The 19,804-nt window shown below is 36.9% G+C and overlaps 1 protein-coding gene and 1 long non-coding RNA gene across 7 annotated transcripts in view; one reads left to right on the top strand and one right to left on the bottom strand.

Moving 5' to 3' along the window:
* The window catches only part of LOC134470764 (uncharacterized), a 29,092-nt gene extending 25,615 nt beyond the window's left edge, over positions 1-3,477 (bottom strand). Inside the window, exon 1 of the long non-coding RNA XR_010039929.1 lies at positions 3,293-3,477. This is a non-coding gene — a long non-coding RNA (uncharacterized LOC134470764). The remainder of the gene's footprint in view (positions 1-3,292) is intronic.
* Kcnq5 (potassium voltage-gated channel subfamily Q member 5) overlaps positions 1-19,804 on the top strand; it is a 513,487-nt gene that overhangs the window by 459,466 nt on the left and 34,217 nt on the right. The window lies entirely within an intron of this gene.

The following is a 19,804-nucleotide window of genomic DNA, read 5'->3' as shown; positions in this document are numbered from 1 at the left end:
AGAATGAATCTAATCTCACCTAAAAAAACAGCAAAGGGGCTAGGATATAGCTCAGTGGTTAGAGTGCTGACCTAGCATTCAAAAGGTCCTGTTCAATACTCAGCACCACAAAAAGAGGGAAGGGAAGGGAAGGAAAGGGGAGGGGATGAGAGGGGAGGAGAGGGGAGGAGGAGGAGGATGGAAAGAAGGAAGGGGAGAAAGAAGGAGAGAATAATGGAGGGAGGGCTAAAAGATAGAAATTCCAGAACACTTGAAGCTTCTTAAATATAGTTTATTTCCTTCTCCTTTTCTAACCTCCTCCAAGGACCACCAATCCTCTATAATCCTCGAGACTGTAACATTAAGATCGCTAAGAATACTGGCAAGAAGGAAGCATTTTAATGCAATGATTTTCACCAGTGCCTTATCCTAAACTAAATCTCTTGTATCCACAGTGAGATATTTTCTTCCAAACAATGTAAATTATAAAACATCAACATTTTCTATCTGACTAATTTAAGCACATGGGTTTTAATCTCCTACTACTCTTTCATACTTGTTTCCCAGTGGCATCTTCTCCCCTCATGTTTTTCTCAATCTTCCCAGTTGACACTTTTGGTATTTCCACAAAACACCAAACACCGCACACTGCATGTAACATATCCCCCTGACTTTTCCTAATGATGGCCCAACTTCAGCTGGACCTTGATTATAATTTTCTTTTTTTACTTTGCAATTTTTTTTTATTTAAAGAGAGAAAAGAAGGTAGAAATAATACAGGATTTCAGAAAAATAAACAATAAGAAATCATTAGTTGATAATTTACATATTGTCATCTTAGAAATAGTTGTTCAAGTTACAAAATTAAAACATACAAAGTGACATTCAAATAATGACACTGCAACAATTCTGCTCAATGACCCAACAAAAACTTAGTAAAATGGTTATCAGTCCTACACACTTGTTTTTTATTTTAAAGAGGGCAAGATTAAACATGACAAAACAGAACAGAACAGTTCATGAGGAAACAGTTCATGAGGAAACAGATTTCAAAGCAAGTTCACTGGAGATCTTCACAGTCTATCTTATTGTCTCTAGTTTTCTTCCAAATAGTTGTCCACATCTTCACACACATTGAATATATACTAAACATTATAGAACTAATCAAATCATTACATAATGATGAAGGCTTTTTAGGTCTTCAAGACCTGATTTTGGGGAAGTCAATAATGACTACCATAATGTCTCTCATTCTCTTCATAGTAGCTGTCTTTATCTTTAAATTGAACATAAAAGACTAGACTAATATCACTCTGAACAGTGAATAATACTATTGCTAGATTTTGTATCATAATGCTACAGAATTAGCATTGGGTTTCTTAGGTCTCTTCTACAGAGTATCTGTTCATTACATTGCGTATTATATACTCTGTTCCCGTAAATAGTGTAGAAATTCTTCCCATGTGTGAATCTCTACATGTATATCTATCCTTTCTGTATTATAGGGAAAAACAGATCAAAACAAAACAACAAAACAAATTCCTAGAAAAACATGAAATGAAAAAGACATATAAGACCACAATATTAGGTGATCTACAGTAGTTACTATGCTTTCTCTTGTTATTTTCAACAAGAGAGTTGTCCACATCATCAGGCATTATATAGTTAAGCATAACATTACATAGCTATTTTTATAAAAACACAACTATGAAGACATTGTAGGACTTGAAAGTGGTTAATAATCAAAACTGGTATGGATATCTTTTACATATTGTCATCTTGAGAGTAGTTGCCTCTACTTTTAGACTTGATACTATCAAGCATACCAAATTCGAATAAAATCAGTCAAGACAAAACCAAGATCTAATAAACCAGCTTCAAATATAATCAATCATAGTAAGACAATGTAAGTAGTACAGGGCTTCAGTTTAAGATAACAAGAAATTAAGGAAAGTTACCGTGGTATAATGTGCTATTTTTGGGTTAGCTTCTGTGCCCTCAAATCTCATATGAGTAGACAGACCCGAACAAAATATAATCAAACTAAACAGAGCAATAAGACTACTATGGCTTTTAAATCCTGATACACTTTTGACAATGTCCTCTGCCTTCCTTTTTTAGGCAATTCCTCCCCTTTCCCTTTCTCAGGGTGCTTTGTATATTTTGGGTCCCACTAGCTCCTTTAGTTTTTAGACTAGGGGGTCAACCTGTTTTCTATCTGAGTATTGCTGAACTTTTTTACCCCTGAGCTTAATCTTGAGCTGTACTCCTTTACTTACTAAAGCCACAAGGTTTTCCTTCCTTCCAGCTGTGTAGTGATTATAATTTTCTGCTGTGGACGATGGCTCCTGGCACTTTCTGAAGTACCCTGCTATTGACTCTGCATCGTGCTGACAGAAATGATTCTTGGTGAAGCAGCACTTTATTAGAGCATCCCATAGCCTGTTGTACCCACTCCTGCTTGAGGAGTCTGACTAAAAAGTAATACCCATTCCTGTGAGCACTCTTTGTAACAAAACTTGGGGGCTTTTGTGAAGGTAAGGATGGAAACGTTTGTTAGGATTACAGGATCTGAACTCTAGAAATTCACAATGCATATTTAGCTCCATGTTCGATTTATTATCATAACTCTATGAGAAACTATACCAAAAGTATATAGGAAGATTCTAAAGCACACTTTCGCTGAGGCATGGTGCCACACACCTAAAATTCCAGCACTCAGGAAGCAAAGACAGGAGGAGGATTGCTGCGAGTTCAAGGCCAGCCTGGGCTACAAAGTGAGTTCAAGACCAGCCTGAACTGTAGAGTGAAACCCTGTCTTAAAAAAATACAAAAAGAAAGAAAGAAAAGAAAGAAAGAAAGAAAGAAAGAAAGAAAGAAAGAAAGAAAGAAAGAAAGAAAGAAAACACACACACACTTTCATACTCTTCATTAAGTTATTTGTGAAACAATTTCCTGAATGAATTTGTCTCTGTTCTGGTCACAGTGTGATGTTTTGGTTTTGATTTGCTTCAACTTAATTTGCTCTGCTCTGCTCTGCTCTGCTTTGCCTTGTAAACTCCAGGCTCTTCCTTTGGTCAGCCAGTCACTTTTTTATTCGAAGACGTGTCTTGACCTGGCAAGTCCTGAGTTCGATTAATGTTCTGACAATGAAAAATGTGTCTTAGTTCCCTTCTGTGTGCCCTACACTGTTCTCCTCCACTGAGTTCCACCTTAATAATCTAAAGTGCACTGTAGTTCTCTGGTTAGACTCTACAGGATGAAGTATGTGTTGGATTTCTGAGAAAGATTGTCTCAGTCATTTTCGGCTTACCGTGAACACTGATTTCTCAATGTTCTGAAGGCTGGAAGTTCAAGGCACGGTGTTGGCATTCTTGTCTGATAAGAGCCCATTTTCACGTGGTGGCAGAGGCCTCTTGGGCTCTTTCACAAGGACATGAATCCCATTCCCTTGTGGCCTATCCACTTCCAAAAGGCTGTGTCTTGTAATTCCATCATGTGGGAATGACTTTCAACTTATGAATTTTCGAGAGATACAAACATTCAGAACATGTGACATTGATTCTTCTACCACTTTTTCTAGAGTGCTTTCTCCTAGTGCTTAGTCACTAGGAGGGGAAATGATTTTCTAATTGGTCATGCAGGAGTTCTGCCTAGCTTTCTGTTCTTTGTATTCTTGAGCAGGACTTTTGTCAGAGTTCTCTAGGTTCTGCCTCCATCTTCATTGTCACCCTACAGAAACAGGAAAAATTATATTCTGTTCCTATTTTCAGGAAAAAAATAGGTCCCTATTTGATGTATAAGTAAATTCCACCTACTCCCTTCCAACAGAAGCTAAACTGTTGAGTGAGCTCTGAGAATAACCTTAAAGCATACTTTTTTACTTTTATATATCCATGTTTTCTTGAGAAACTCAGATCTGTAAACTGCAGCCTTGTATTTCACCACTGCTGATTTATACTGAACTTGAGTGCAATATTAGTTATCTATTATTATGTAATAAGTTCCCCCAAACTTAGTGGTATGAGACATGCATACCTGTGATCTTGCAGTTTCTATGGTCAGGAATCCAAGATTGGTTTAGCTAGTAGTTCGGACTCTTTCGTGGGGTGCTATCAAGTTCTTCACTGGAGCTGAAGCTATCTCAAGGCTAAAATGAGAAAGCAATCATTTCTAAGCTCATTCAACCATTTTTCAGCAGGTCTTTTTTTTCTTCTGCAAATCAGCCATCTCATTGGTCACCTGAATGACCATATGACATGCTGATGGTGATCTCCAGAGAGAGTACCCAAGACAAGTGACACACATTTATATCATAACCTCAGAAGTGATATGCCATCATATTTTGTGTATGCTACTGGTCTTACAAACCAAACCCCGGACAAGGGAGAAGGAGGCTTTCCCGGGGTGAGGTATGTATTAGGATGTGGGGATCATTGAGCTCATTGCAGATGATGGCTTCTCTATCTGCCTTTAAATCCAATGTATCTTTCAAGTCACAGATTTCTGCCAGTCCCTTTTGTCTTTCCAGAAACCCTAACTACAAGTTCTCTGTCCCTTTCAAATGTTTTCATTAACTGCCTGCCTCTAAAAGCACTGGGCTTTGTGACCTCTGGTCTAACTACTTCCTGTCCAGAATTCTTTCTGAGATAGATGGGTGGATGGATGGATGGGTAGATATAAAAATAGACAATTACATGCATATATATCATAACTTAGCCTTCACCTTGATCATTTTATAACTATGTGATTATATTCTGTTCCTAGTGTACCTTTCAAAAGTAATATTAACAAAATATTGAGCATAGAATTGGAGTGAACAATAAATAAGGAACAAGAAATTAGCTGCTCAGTTTCAAAACTAAGATCTTAAATTCTAGTTGAGTACTCTCTCTTGAGCAATGCCTGGCCCTATTCAACTACACCAGAAAGTTCAAAATATATTCTTGCCCACTTCAAAAGGCAGAACTGGAAGCAAGAGGTAGGTGTGTGATGATAATTATGAATCAGTTCACTGCAGTGACAAACTAACAGCTGGACAGCCAACACCAACAGAATGACTTACATGTGGAAGCCTTCAACCCAAACCTGGATGACCAGCCGTCAGGGATTTCTGGACCTGTAAGAAGATCAAACCACACAACTGCCAACAAATCTTCCCCCAAGTTCGAGAACCTTTTCTTTTGGTCTGACAGCACATAACCAATTATCCCTTATTCACATGGGCAATTCCAAACTGAGAAATAGAGGAAGGAAATAAGATTAGCTGAGAGATGCTAAGGACAAGTTTTTTGTCATTACAATGGTTTTGTGTCTTTTTGACAATGAGAAAATTGCTTTCCACCTCTTTCTAGTCCCACTCTATTTCTTCTCTTTCCAAAGTCTGTGATAACCCTTAATATTCTAAGAAGTAATAAGCCCTGAATGGGCATATTTCAACCCAAATCAGCAAATTGTGGTTGCTGCTCAAGGACACCATTTTCCTAGGCATTTAGGGGGCAGTGAGTAGATGTAACAGCTGCCATCTCGAGGAACTCTAAGCTTCACCACCCCCACCCCACCTGTGTCATAGTATTGATTTGCACAAGGAGGAACAAACTGTCTTTTCCCTGCTTTTCAGACTTCCCACTTTTCAAAATAACCTGTGGCTGACCTCTGAAACTTGCACAAAATAAGCACAAAGTTAACCATCGCACAAATCACAGAATGTAGCCCCTATTTAGGAAGAAGCACTTTTCAGCTGCATGGTGATTTTTTATGTGTAAATCTCAAATTACTCCCTTCAAAGGCATACTTAGTTGTCTGCTTCACAAAGAGAAACCAATATGACACAATTTTAAAATTACACTTAATCACATTCATGTCGTGCTCTACCTAGTAAAGATGGAAAAAAATAAAAAGGTTATATAAAGGCCAGGATCCATTTTCTGCAATGGACAGCAGACAGCAAAAAGATGCTACACAGGCTTTGCTTTTGCCATCTGCAGTATGAAACTTTCATACATTGTCCCAAATCCTTTTATTTTCAACATTATTTTTTCCCACATTTTTCCCTTGCCACCCTCTGTTCCTCTGTTGCCATGTACAGTGCGTAACAACAGTTCCCAGACTCCAAAAGTAAAGAAACCTCAGCAAACTTTGCCTGGGGGAAATTAATCACTATACTTCTAGTTGCAGAGAATCATTTGCACATGAAATCCTTGATTCCCACTAGTGAGAGATTTCCATCTTTTATTAATCTAGAGCAGTAGCAACTGGGTATGCACAGTATTAAGTTGGTATTCATGAATAATCATTTCCAGAAGTCGTCTCAAACCTGTGTCCCCCTGATTTTGTATTTTGGTTAGAAAGCTGTCTCCTTACATGTGCATCAGTTGTCTATTGCTGCATAACTAACCCCTGCCTCCAGACAGAGTAGTTTAAAACAGCCAGCATTTATTTAATCCATGATTCTGTTAGTCATGTTGATCTTGGCTAGAGTAACTCATCATCTGTGATCAGCTACTACACTGGTGCGACACTGATCAACCTCAGAGGGCCTCTGTCAGGACTGGTGTCTCTGATCTCAGTTCATATATCCTCTCATCTGCCAGCAGGCTGGGCTGGTTCACAGGGCTGTGGTAGTTTCTGCAGGCTCAGGTCCAGTGACAGTGTACAGTCCAGGATGCCCTAATAGTCAAAGCAAATGACAAGGTCAGCCTTACTGCAAGGGATGGGAAGAGACTCCATGCATTACCATGAGGAACTTCAGGTGGTGTGGCCAGTATTGGATCTAACCATCCTAATCCTTTGGGGCTCATTCGCTTTTAGTATTTTCAAGTGCTGTGGCTCTGTGAAGACAGTATTAGTATCTTATATATTTTGTATTCCACCCTAAAGTTTCCTTCACTTTCAGAGTCTGAGAAGAAAAACCGCATTGCTAGCACCTAGTATACCTCAGGCATTGACTAGACATTCCTTGTATACTCACCTAGCCATTTTGCACATGCAGAAATTAAGACTCTGGAAAGGCAGATAAATAGCTTACCCACAAACTTCAGGCTTAAAGGTGAAGATGAGTTTTGATGTTGTACTCATGTCTAATTTCAGAGTCGATAGACTCAAATTAAGCTGCTTTGCATGTTTTCTAAATCCCATTAAAGAATGAATGAAAGCTGGTGTAAACTACTATATGTTTGGTGTTAGGCAAATCATTTATTGTCTTCTATTTCCATAAATATACAAAACCTGCTTAATCTATATTCATTTAACATTGTTTATACTACAAACATTCCCTCCGTCACCTTTCATGTGTTAATTAAGGTAAAGAACCAGTAATTCACGTGTTTTAAAGCAACACTTAGACTGCAATGTCTGGTCAAACTAGTTCAAATAATACCAATATTGACACATTCACATCTCCTGGCATATCATGTGAGTCAAATGAGAGTTGAAAGTTGAGATAAATTGTCGGATGTCTTTAGAATTCTTCCAAAAGACCTGATGAAAGGATAACTGCGTTATTAAAGATTTTGCAGTTGCTGGGCCATTATAAAGCATGACTTTCTTCATTAAAATTGGATGTCTCTGAATATGGTTCAAAGGAAACAGATCTCATTCTTGCAGAGAAAATTAAGTAGTCTTTCTTAGACATTTTACCACTGACTCAGACTGTTTCTCGCAAGGTGAAACATTCTTGAATGATTAAGAACAGGATGAGAAATTTTTCTGTCTCTTCTAAGCTGACCTAGTACAGTCATGTGGCCACGTGAGGACACTGCTAGGTATAGAGCTACAACTTCCTGGGTGATCTGAATGCGGCTGGCCACTTGGTTTTGCCAGTGGTTCAACATTCATTCAGTAAAATCAGTCCTACTAGACTATGAATTTACCTTTTGCTAACCTTGCCAATTTGTTAGTGGAATTACAAAAATCTACAAAAATTGCGTTTTGTATGTGTGCATTAAAAAGCCCTTTTCCCAAGTTGTGAGTTTTATGTATTTTCAGTTAGGAAGACTGTAATGCCTTCAATATTGATGTTTTCTCAAGGGATTTTTATGAAATTGAATTAATCAAGCATAATGGCTAAAATCATGGTTTTGCAATAAAAACAGAACTTGTTTCAAATCCTGGAACTCCACTAAGTGAATTGAGATATAGCAAATGACTTGATCTTACTGTAATAATTTAGTTCTCTCCCCCCCCATCGTCCTTCCCTCCGTCTCGCTCTGTATCTCTTTCTCTCTCCTGTCTCTCAGCCTCTCTCTGCCTCTCTGTATCTCTCTCTCTGTCTCTCTCTGTCTTCCTCTCTATCTCCCTCCCTTCTTTCTCTCCTCTATCTGTCTCTCTCTTTCCAACTCACTCTCCTCTTTCTTCTGTACTCCTTCCTCACTCTCTTCTCTCTTTCTGTCTCTTTCCAGACAGAACCTACCTAACGGTTATTGGAGCAATAACAAAGTCTACAATGTACATAAAATCCATACAGTGCCCAGAACAGGTGCTCAATAACTAAACGTGGTTATTATTTATTATTTATTAATTAATACTAATCTCTGTACTGATAATAGTTGAATTGCTACGCTTCATTAATTTCCATATTTTCTTTATTTCTGCCAGTATTTGATGGCAGTTCGTATCTGTAGTAAATGGAAGGTTAAAATGTAAATGTTAATACAACCTTCATTCCTTTGCTCTTTAGAGTATGTTCGAAGAATCCACATATTGAATAATTCATATAATCACAGAAATAATAAAGTTATCTTGATTATACCCCATACTATTACTAGTTTTCAGGAATCACTGACTTTATTAAAGATGATAGAAATAGTTCATCCACTCTGGGAGAGGCCTTGGTTTACTCTATTCTAAAACAATGCCAGCACATAACAGTTACTCAGAAATTTTTAGTTTGAATGAATAAATGATAATAAATTATAAACAGATAAATGATTTAATGTTTAGTTATTTAAGAGCCAATTAATGGGCTATCTCATTGATGAAAATTTCTCTTGGACTGAAAACAACCCACACACAAATGAAATATGTCATTGAGTTACACTTATATTATTCAAAGTGCTATTGCTGAATCACTGAATATTGAAGTAGTAAGTAGATATTGGAATGATTTTAAGATAATGAAACTCTTGTATTTCTTTAATTGCAATAATTTTAAGAACACATTAAAAACATACTCTAGTTTTCCCATTTGAATAAAGATAATAAATATAATAACATGTAGTTAAAAAGAAAACATTTTTTATATCCTCCCTTATATGTTATTGACACTTAGCCACTATTGTGGTGTGATCAGCATTTTTAAAAGTATAAAACTCTCTAGTGCTTTGTATCATCACTCAAATCAGAACAACTCCTTTTAATTAAGTGTTAAGAACTATTATGTGAAATTCGGCTAGGTTTTCTACTAGACAGTAAGGTTAATTGACAATCTCTAATAGAAAATCTTAGAGAAATTCATATCATAATTAACATAATTTAAGACACTAAGGATGCATGAATTATCCATAAATGGCATCTTTACTCTTTAAAAGAAAATGCTCAAGTGGAGCAGTATCTTACCTAATAGATTCCCTTATTAGTGTCAATTAGTATTTCTGAATGTTGCTAATTAGTGAGCCTGAGAACAAACATAATAAAATCAACATCACTAGTCAAGCAATTCAAGTGAAATATCACAATGAAATATCACCTCTCTCCAGCTTGAATGGCTATTAGCGAAAAAACAAAATATAACAAGTGTTGGTGAGAATGTGGAGAAAAGAGAACTCAGACATTTTTGAAGGGAAGGCGAACTAGAGCAGCCATTATGGAAAACAATAGGAAGGGTCCTCAAAAGTTTAACAGCGAACTCTTATCATACAGCAATTCCACTATGATCAATATGTAAAAAGACATCCGCGCTCCTGTGTTCACTACAGAACTGTTCACAGTAGTCAAGATAAAAAATTGGTCTAAGTATCCATCTGTGGATGAATGGATTAAAAATACAGCATCCCTACACAGCGGAGTACTGTTCCACCATTTGCAACAACATGGGTGAATCTGAGGACACTGTGTTAAGTGAGCCAGGCACAAAAAGATCTCATTCATGCATGAAACAAAAAAGAACCCATAGAAAGAATGTATGGAACCCATAGAAAGAATACAATACTGCAAAGATTGGATGAGTGAGAGGAAAAAAAGAGTTAAGGAGAGATTCATCAAAGGATACATGATACACTAAATGGGAGAACCAGTTCAACAGATCTATTTACAGCAAGGTGACTATAGTTAACGATTGCATATTGTACTCTTGAAAAATTCAAAGAGATTGGCTAGCAAGTGTTCTTGCTACACATATGCTAATATATTTGTTAAGTACCTAAACTTAACCTTTCCTCAGTATATATAGCCCCTGGACCAGTAAATTATGATACCCATGTTGTTTTTCTTTTAAGAGAGAAGATGTTAATATATGAGCTGTTTTTCTAAGATAAAACCTCAAGTTTAATTTCAGTGTTGGCACTTTGTGATAAATACGTGAGTTTTGTCTTGCAAGTCCATGATCATTGCCCTAGACTTAACCACACCTCATTGTGTATACACCATAGAACATCATGCCGTACATGATAAATGCACACAATGTTATCTGCTAGATTTTTAAAAATAAAATAATAACATAAATAAAAAGACAAATAGCATAAGTCCTTTATAACAGAATATAGGAGCTTGCTTTCTCAATTCTCCCATTCATTCCAGAGATAACCATTTTCCATTTTTAGCTATTTCTTCTTACCCTCACATACCTCCATGCTTTTCCTGTATGTGTATATTTCTACTTCCTGATTAATCCATTTTAACATTACACATTAATTCTTACTCTTATAAATGAAGATTTAGCTCCTATTTTTTTTCACTGCTTCCCTTCTTCTGATTTTCCCATTTAGAGAGAGAGAGAGAGAGAGGCAAGAATTCATTAAATTTCCGAGGATGGTCTCAACTCCCATACAATAAATTTTAGTCAAAATTCAATGTCTGCATTATATCTGTGTTATATCGTACTACTTCTTAAATTTTACCTTTCTTATAATTAAATAATCAATATATAGTTTGTTGTTGTTTTCATAATTCTTTTCATATCTTCCATCTCAGTAAAATTTTCCTCAAGGCCAGTAGCTTTGGAAACTTGGTGAGTTCACTGGGACTTTTCTTGGAGAATGTGTGCGGAAAACATCCATCTTCCTTTAAGCCACTCTAAGCCTAATGTATGGTCATTATCTTTAAAAAAATAAAAAAAGAACACACAACAAAAGGCTAAAAAACCAATGGAACAGAATTTCAAATCAACATAGTAGGAGATTAACAATGGTTACTATATTGTATATTGTTATTTTCAAAGTAGTTGCTTACAAGATATAAGCATGAAACAATGATGGAACAATGCAAGCACAAAACAGTTCTTTTGATTAACTAACAGATTAGTATATGATTATTTATCATATATATAAAATCATTTCTCTTCTTTGATTAACTAACAGATTAGTATATGATTATTTATCATATATATATATATATATATATATAATCATTTCTCTTCTTTCTTTTCTCCTTTCCCCTGTCCCAATTGTTTTTTCCTTTTGAACAGTTTCCTTCTCTTTTGCATTCACAATTTCTATTGTAAATTTGGTATCTTATTTCCTCTTTTAGTTTTTTATATTAGGGAGACAATCTTAGAGAGAAAATGGTTTGTTAAGGTGGCAGAGCCCAGTAAATTGCATAAAACTTAAAACTTGACACTCAGAGGTTCAATTCCTCTCCTAACACTTACGTTCATAATCAACTTCTTTTTATTCATTATTCCTATCCTTCTAGCCATAGCATTTCTCACCGTGATGGAACAAAAATCTTTGGGTATATACAATTACGTAAAGGACCAAACATCGTCCAGCCCTCTGGAATCTTACAGCCACTTGCAGATGCCCTAAAACTATTCATCAAGGAACCCCTTCGCCCATCTACCTCTTCAGTGTCCTCTTTATCATAGCCCAAACCTGGCCTTTACACTCGCTCTATCCATATGAGTCCCAGTCCCCATACCACACCCATTAATCAGCATGTTTAGGAGTCTTTTGAATTCCCCCTTATTTTCCTATGATTTCATATTTTTGTCTTTTTAAATGTCTCTACTATTTCAGAAAATAAACGTCCAGTTTTTTTCAGGGAAAATGGTGGCAGAAAGCATGATACTGACAGCTATGAGCATGACATCCCTTGGTCCACATTCTCCCTATCTGAACTGAGCCCCTTTCCCCACCCGTCCCACAGCCCCACACCACCACACCACCACCCTGCTGACCCCTGTGTCTTCTGTCTCTTGGTTTATGTTCCTATTTCAGTGAAACACATCCTCTAGTGCATGCCTTAGAGAGAATGCATGAAAAGCAATTTTTTTGAAATTTTGCATGCCTAGAAATGACTTTCTTACATTCTGGAATATTTCATTGATTTGAGGAATAATTTCTTCCTTTTATTTTTCTTGTTCTGTTGTTATGGAAACCTGTTACTTAGAGGTTGAACTTGTGAACTGGCCCTGATTTTCTTGCCTTTTCTCTCTCATTTTCCATGTGTTTTTGGTAATACTATTTAGGCATTTTGGCCAATGTTACCATCCAAACTTATTAAGGTTTTAATTTCTGTTATCATCTTTCGGCCTTTTTGCTGTTGTTGTTTCCCTAGTGTCCCTTTATTTTAGCATCTGATTTTTGTTGCGTAAATGTAGTACCTTGCCTTACATCTGCAAAGATATCAATTATAATGTTTTGAGAGTTTCTTTCCTTTTTTTTTTTTTTTTTTTTGGTTTCTGTTTTCTTCTAGATGCTAGCATCTATTTTTGTATTGGAAGATACAGTATTTAGGGAACTTTGGGGGTCAAAAGATATTCAATGAACCTTGGGCATTTCCTTATAATGAAATGCAAAAGGCCACAGAGATGACTGGAATTTCTGATCATAGTATTGATTACATCAACTTCAATGTTCAGTGTAGGTCGATCAGTCAACCATTTGTTAGAGGATTCCTGGTCTTGGAATATTTAGCTTTTTTTTTTTTTAGTGTTTTTTTCTGGGACTTTTCAGATTCCCCAAAGAATCTTATCTAAACTTCTACCTGGAATGTAAAAGCCTGGCTGTTCTTGTTACAGTAGTGAACAGCAAGTTTTGAGTCTTCAATATTTAGCCTGCATGTGGTCATTGATACCCCAGCTTTTGGTTTAGTCCTGTCCTCCGACTGTGCCCGATGACTCCTCATTCAGATTTGTACCTTCTAGAAGAGATGAGGACCATGTTGTCAGGTATCTAGGGCAGAGGATGCACAATCTTCCTTGCCTTGCTTATTACCCCCTTCCCACTGGTACCTAATGCTGCTGATGCCTGAGCTTTTGAGTTTTCTAAAATGTAAATGTCATTGTTTCTGTTGTCCCCATTGTTGGTATAGGGTTTTTGTCTCTGCTATCCTAACTAGTCTATCTGCTTCCCACTTCCAAATTTGTGTTGTTGCTGCCTCATATCCTATCCTCTCCATTTATGTCTTTTTAAAAGAATCTCATTAGTATGTTTTATTAGATTTTTCAGAGGAAGCAAGATTAGACATGTATTCAATCTACCGTCCTAACTCAGGAGGGGACTGCTGTCTTGATAGGTATATGTATACCTCTTTGCATGAGTGTGTGCTGTATTACGGTATAAAATGCATTTCCTACTGTAGATGGAAGTCGAAAGAGTTTGAAAATTACTGTTAAGCCAAGGCACCAAAAGTCATCAGGTTCACTCAAAGATGAATCATATTTTCTTTCTGTGAAAGTTTCCCATGAATCTGAAGGTTTTGAAGATGCACAAGACCATTATTTCAGAATGTGGCATTCATAGGAATTCTAGATCTAACTCTTTTTGAAAGTTAGGGAATAGGTACACTGCACGCTTTGCACAGTGTCCTTGAATGTGCCTCTTCATTTCTGTCTTGGGTAGTAGGGCTGTTTATTCTGAGTCCCAAATTTTCTAGTCAAGAGTGTCACACACACATACATATAAACAAACACAGCTTAGTCGTACAATCTCTATCAATCTGTAAACTTCAATTATGCTAACAATATTTGCTATGTAGACTTCATCTATTTGGTATAACTTCATCTATTTTGGTAAAAAAAATCTATATAAGAAATTGGAATTACTTTTTAAAATATGAAAATTGTTACTTAGAATATTGCTTTAAAGTCTCAAAAGGTCAGTTTATTTTGAAACTAATATGTACCATAGTTCACGGTATTTGGACTTTTTGAATAAAAACATTTTCTCTCAGCCTTTGAGAAATTTTTTTAAATGTTTTATCATTTTAATTCTATAGCCTATGAAAAAAGTCTAAGGGAAATGTGTGTGCAAATACTTTAAAAACTTCATTATAGCATTATCTTTTATTTCTATAGAAGTTCAATGAAATTATTTCCTAACTTGTACTAAGAAGACACAGAAGTAAGTAACAATGGTTGTGACTGAAATTTCATAGTTTGTCTCTCCCATGGCAACAGTATAAGGTACTGGAATCAAAGTCACATTTGGAAAAGGATTTAGGAGTTGAATATTCAAAAGCAGCATGATATCTCTCTGTATATTTATAGTACATTGTCATTGGAGTTACATTGTTCCTGAAGAGAAAAATAAGTTTGGATTGACTTCTTTGTTACATTAATATGAATGATATAGGTAACCAGTGTGAAAGAGAAAGACAGAGACAGAGATCCCTCTTGTTTTTCCTAGTGGTATTAAAATTCTTCTACTATTTGCTAATTATAAAATTTACAAACTAAGAAATTTAAAGAGGGCCTACAGATTGCATTTTTATCTTAAAATTTAAGTGTAGGATACAATATTCATTCAGACAATAGAAGTCATTCATTTCTACACATTAAATGTCTTTTGTCTCTTCAGTACTTTCATGGTTAAGCAAAGGTAAAATTTATTTTGAAGTCTTATAAATATTAAAACACTAGAGGACATTGTGAGTTTTTCACAATAGGATCTTGAATTGTATCTAATTAGAAATGGCCCAACACACACATACACAAAGAGAGAGAGAGTACATGACAATAAGGCCAAAATCGTGAGCTTGGCTGTATGGATGAGAAAATTTGGTCTTGACCTAATGGATCCAGATGTCTATCAAGGGAAAGGCTTGTTACCAGTCCAGGAAGCTGTAATCCACGTCCTAAAATACCTGCCCAGCACAGCCGTAGAAGAAAGGACTGGGCCAGTCTCAGGGCTCATGAGGCACTTAGTAGAGACTCAGGCTCTTGCTGCCCTCCACCCCTCATCCACTTTGCTTGAGATAACACACAAAAAAAGATTAATTTCTGGACCACAGAATACAATTCTAGTTTTCAAAAACAGTACAAAAGTTACATGGATGCTGATAATTGTTCTAGGGCATCTGATGTTCCGCTCATTTCTGGGTGTCATTTGCTGCTGTTGGTACCCTATGCATATTGCAACCTGACCTCTGCAATTCAGCACCCAGAGATCACCAGCCACACAGAAAAGAAAGGAAAGTAGCTGGATGGGGACACACAGAGGATGTCTCTCTAGAGAAACACCTAAGCCACCTAGGCTCTGGAAACTGCTGGCAGTTTGATGCAGCTGGGGCATGAGGTGGAAAAATCATAGTAAAATGTGGCTTAGCATGGACTTTTGATCCCTAAGAATAAACATCTCCCACATGGCAACCAGAGAGGTGTAACTTGCAATCTGTCCTAAAAAATTAACTTTGATATTAAGCATCAGCCACTAGAGACTAGAAGGGAATGTGCCAAAATTTAATGGGATTTACCTCAAAGTGTCATAATCACAGGCAATTTTTTTTCTCATTCTATGTAATTTAATTCAAAAGTCTGAGAGGGAAGACAGGAGAGATGATCAACAAGTACAACGTTAGAGTCACTAGGACAAAGAAGCTCTGGCACCCTGTGACACAGTGCACATTAATGTGCCATGCACCTCCAAAGTGTTAAAAGAGAAGATCTTAAAATGTGCTTACAAAAAAAATGATAAAGAGTTTCAGATGTGGATATGCTAATTAGCTCTATCAAGACACTTATCAAAATGTCACATTGTGCCTCAGAAAAACATGAAGATTTTATGCTGTCAATTCAAAAGTAAAATAAATAAAAACAAAAGTCTTCAGAAGACTCAAAAACTCAAATTTTCACAGTTTCTGTGATGAGCGTGTATTATGCTGAGGGAAAAATCATGTTAAGATAAAATGCGTTGGAAAGGAGAAACATCAAGGACAAAGGACAGATCCTCGTGGGTATTGTCCACATTCCTTATCCATGCCTTGGGGACCCTGTGTATCTTTCAGTAACTCAACAGCATCTACTGTGGAACAGACAAAAAGACCTGGGCCAGGGCAGAGTGAAAAGCCACTGTGCTTCTGCATCAGGGCCCAAGCAGTGACTCTAAACTCTAGCAAGATGAACGGAATCATCCTTGGACCAGCACATGTCTAAAATGAAACTTCCAAATTTAGGATGATATTTAATGTATTGGGAAATGGTAGTTGAGAGAGAGGAGAATTGAAATACAACCAGCAGCAGAAGAAAATAGGTTGTAATTATGACAAAACGTAATGTTTTCATTACACCACTGCTAATAGTGGCTGTTTTAAGATGTGTACCCCAAACATAAGAAAATAAAATCATTGCGTGTTTTGTTTAAATTTCTAAAATAAAAATAAATTATGAATTTCTACCCCTCATACTCTTATTGCAAGAAACATATCACAATGTTGGTTGCTTTTTAAATTTTGGAATCGTGGAAGATTTTCTCTTCATTCTAATTTACTTTTCAATTTTTCAAATACTTTATGTCAAAAAATATATTAAGTGGGGCCAAAGGTATAATAAAATGTATATTTAGCATTTATGAGCTCTGGGTTCAATCCCTAGGACGTCCTTCAAAAACTATGCAATTTTTAAAGTGGAAAAAATTCTTGTATTCTTTAAGTAATTTAAAAGAAATACTTACAATTTATAATCTTATACTCTAGTACAACTAATTTAATTTTCATATATCCTAGCTATTTTTCTCATGTGACCATAGCCCATATCTCCCACATTGCCAGCATAGAGACTAAGTCATGGAGGTGAAGAACTGTTGAAAAGTTAGCTACGCCCAGGTGAGGCATTCATAGAGGATTTTAAATCCCTGAAAATCATAAGATAGGCATTAGTGTAGCATTAACCTCACTGAGAAGAAAATTCACATCTCAAAATACTTATGAAGCAAAAATAAATAAATAAATAAATATGCTCTCCACTTTATATTGAGGAAAAATAGCCCTAATTCATCTTCTTTCTCAATACATTCCTCAATACATTGTGTACATGTACACAATACATGTGTGTACAAACCTGCACACACATGTGCACGCGCACACACACACAAACACACACACCAGCACCGTTTATCATACCTTGAATAATCAACTTAGAAAGTGCTATTTTGAAAACTCTCCCAAAAGATGCATTTGAATATGACCGACTGAATCTCTTTGTGGGGCACAGATTGGAGGTAAGGCAGTACGGCATTAAGCTAGAAAGTAGCTGCTTTCTGATGCTCTGAGATCTTCCCAGTCCTGCTTACAGTCAGTGGCAGACATTAGTTTCATCGTCTTCACTTTGGTCCTGGTGTGACAGTACACACCTGTTGAAAAAAGTCTTGCATTAACTTCACAGTCAAGGAGATTGCATTTTATACTGTTTAACTGCTCATATTATGGTTGCTTACACTGTGTTTTCAAATAGAGAGGTCATCAATATAGGCATTGCAGGATCTGCCTTTCAGGTACCTTCTTCAGGGATCCCCAGTTTCTTGAGGAATAAGCTGGTTCTGTTAGAGGTACTTGTCTCTAGGGGGTCAGGTGCAGGGAAGCACTAGCATGCCTCCATGTCAAAGGACAGCACGAGCCTTCTATGGGCATATGTTTCTGTTGAGCAGCTGACATCTGGACATCTCAGAGCCCAGGTCACGGCAGAAGGTGACCTTGGCTCTGTCTGCCACCCCCCCCCCATATGTTAGCCCTCCTCTGCCTGTCTTCCTCTTGGACCCATCACACAGTCTTTCTGGAAGTCCAGGGTATAAGCATTTCTAGGGATCCTTTGGGGTGTGGATTGGCTCTGCACTATGGTTACCACACTGCCCAGCTGTGGACTGTCTGTCAGCGCTGTGAAGCTCGTACTTGCTGGGTGCACATGGCCATGTGAAAGAAAATGAAATGCAGGTGATGGGAAGCCAGATGCAACAAAAGAGACAAGAAGGACAAATCCAGAAGGGATCAGAGGTGACATTCAAGGTCAAGCAGCTCCAGACCTCACTTTCACAATCTGTAAAACAGAGAATAATAATAGTGCATAAATTATGGAGTTTTCCAGCAATTAATGAAAGTTCTTGGCACATAATTAGAGTTCTTTTTTTAAAGTCCCTGTTACTATTACTGGCCTGGAGTGAAGAGCTGAAAAGCATGAAGTTTCCTCCAATATGTTAGTCTCCTGGTTGCCACAAATTGGGTGACATAAAGTAACAAAAATACATTATCTCATAGGTTAGGAGTTCAAAGGTCCAAATTCAAGGTATTCTCAGTTGGTTCCTTCTAGAGACTCCAGAAGAGAAACCATCTTTAGCTTCTTGGGACGTCAGCAAGCCTCAAGCTCCCTTGACTTGTAAATATATCACTCCATTTGTGCATCCATATCCCTGATTCTTCTCCTTTTCTGTGTCTTATAAAAACAATTTCATTGCATTTAAGGTTGGTGCTATCACACTGGTGGTTGATTTTCAACAGATGAATTCAGCGAGGTAAATTCACAGTTCTTCAATTACTATCACTATTACGAGCTGGTAGTTCCATCTCTCCCTTTCCTAGACCTGAGCCCAAAAAGACCAAAAGGATCAAGATGAAGAATTGAGAGCACTCATCTTTATACCTATCATCTCTTGCGCTCCCCCAACATCACCTCTGCTACAGCATAGTAAATGTTACTGGAAGTTAAATAGCACACCATCTGCATTTTAAATACAAGCACTGTCTCAGTGGATGACTCTTCAGTAGCACTTTGGACTTTGAATCTAACACGGACAGCCATAGAAAGGTCTCTCCCTTTGATGTCTCAGAAAATGGATACTGCATGGAGCAAAGGCTTCACGAGCTGCCCCTGGTCCTGTTGCATATGTCACCATGAACATCGTGGTTAGAAGCCATGTCTCCCATCTCTTATAAGTGCCCTTTTATGACTTTATTTACTTTTATTACTAAGGTAATACAAGTTTGTTGTAGAAATTTTAGAAAATATAACCAAAGGAAAAAAATCATTCTTAATTCCAGATACACATAGAGATTTTTAACATGTTGTGACATGTTCACAGTCATTAGTCTTCAACAGTATTTTTAACAGCCTTCTAATGGTCCATTACATAAATCTCTCAATATTCATTTAGTCTATTTCTCTTTGCAGAAATTTTAACTTGTTTTTAATATTTTGTTGCTGAGGGGTTGGGGATTTAGCTCAGTAGCATAATCGTCCGCCTGCCAAATGTGAGGTCATGAGTTCAATCCACAGGTACAAAAAAAAAGTATTCCATTTTAATTTTACAAATTCTTAATATGTGGTATTTTTGTAACCCTTTACTTTTTCCAAATGTGGCAATGAACCTAGAAGTACCTTAGCTTGTTCCTGAGGAACTGACTTCTTATCCAATCCGAAAACCTGCTCTCAGCTTGGCTAGCTTCTCTTAAGCAAGCTTGCCCC

The sequence above is a fragment of the Cavia porcellus genome, unplaced genomic scaffold (assembly GCF_034190915.1).
Source record: "Cavia porcellus strain 051 isolate PalLab524CR breed Dunkin Hartley unplaced genomic scaffold, mCavPor4.1 scaffold_16, whole genome shotgun sequence".
In the NCBI taxonomy this organism is placed as follows: domain Eukaryota; kingdom Metazoa; phylum Chordata; class Mammalia; order Rodentia; family Caviidae; genus Cavia; species Cavia porcellus.
Note: the sequence above shows the minus strand (reverse complement) of the source record. Positions and strands in the feature narration are given on the sequence as shown.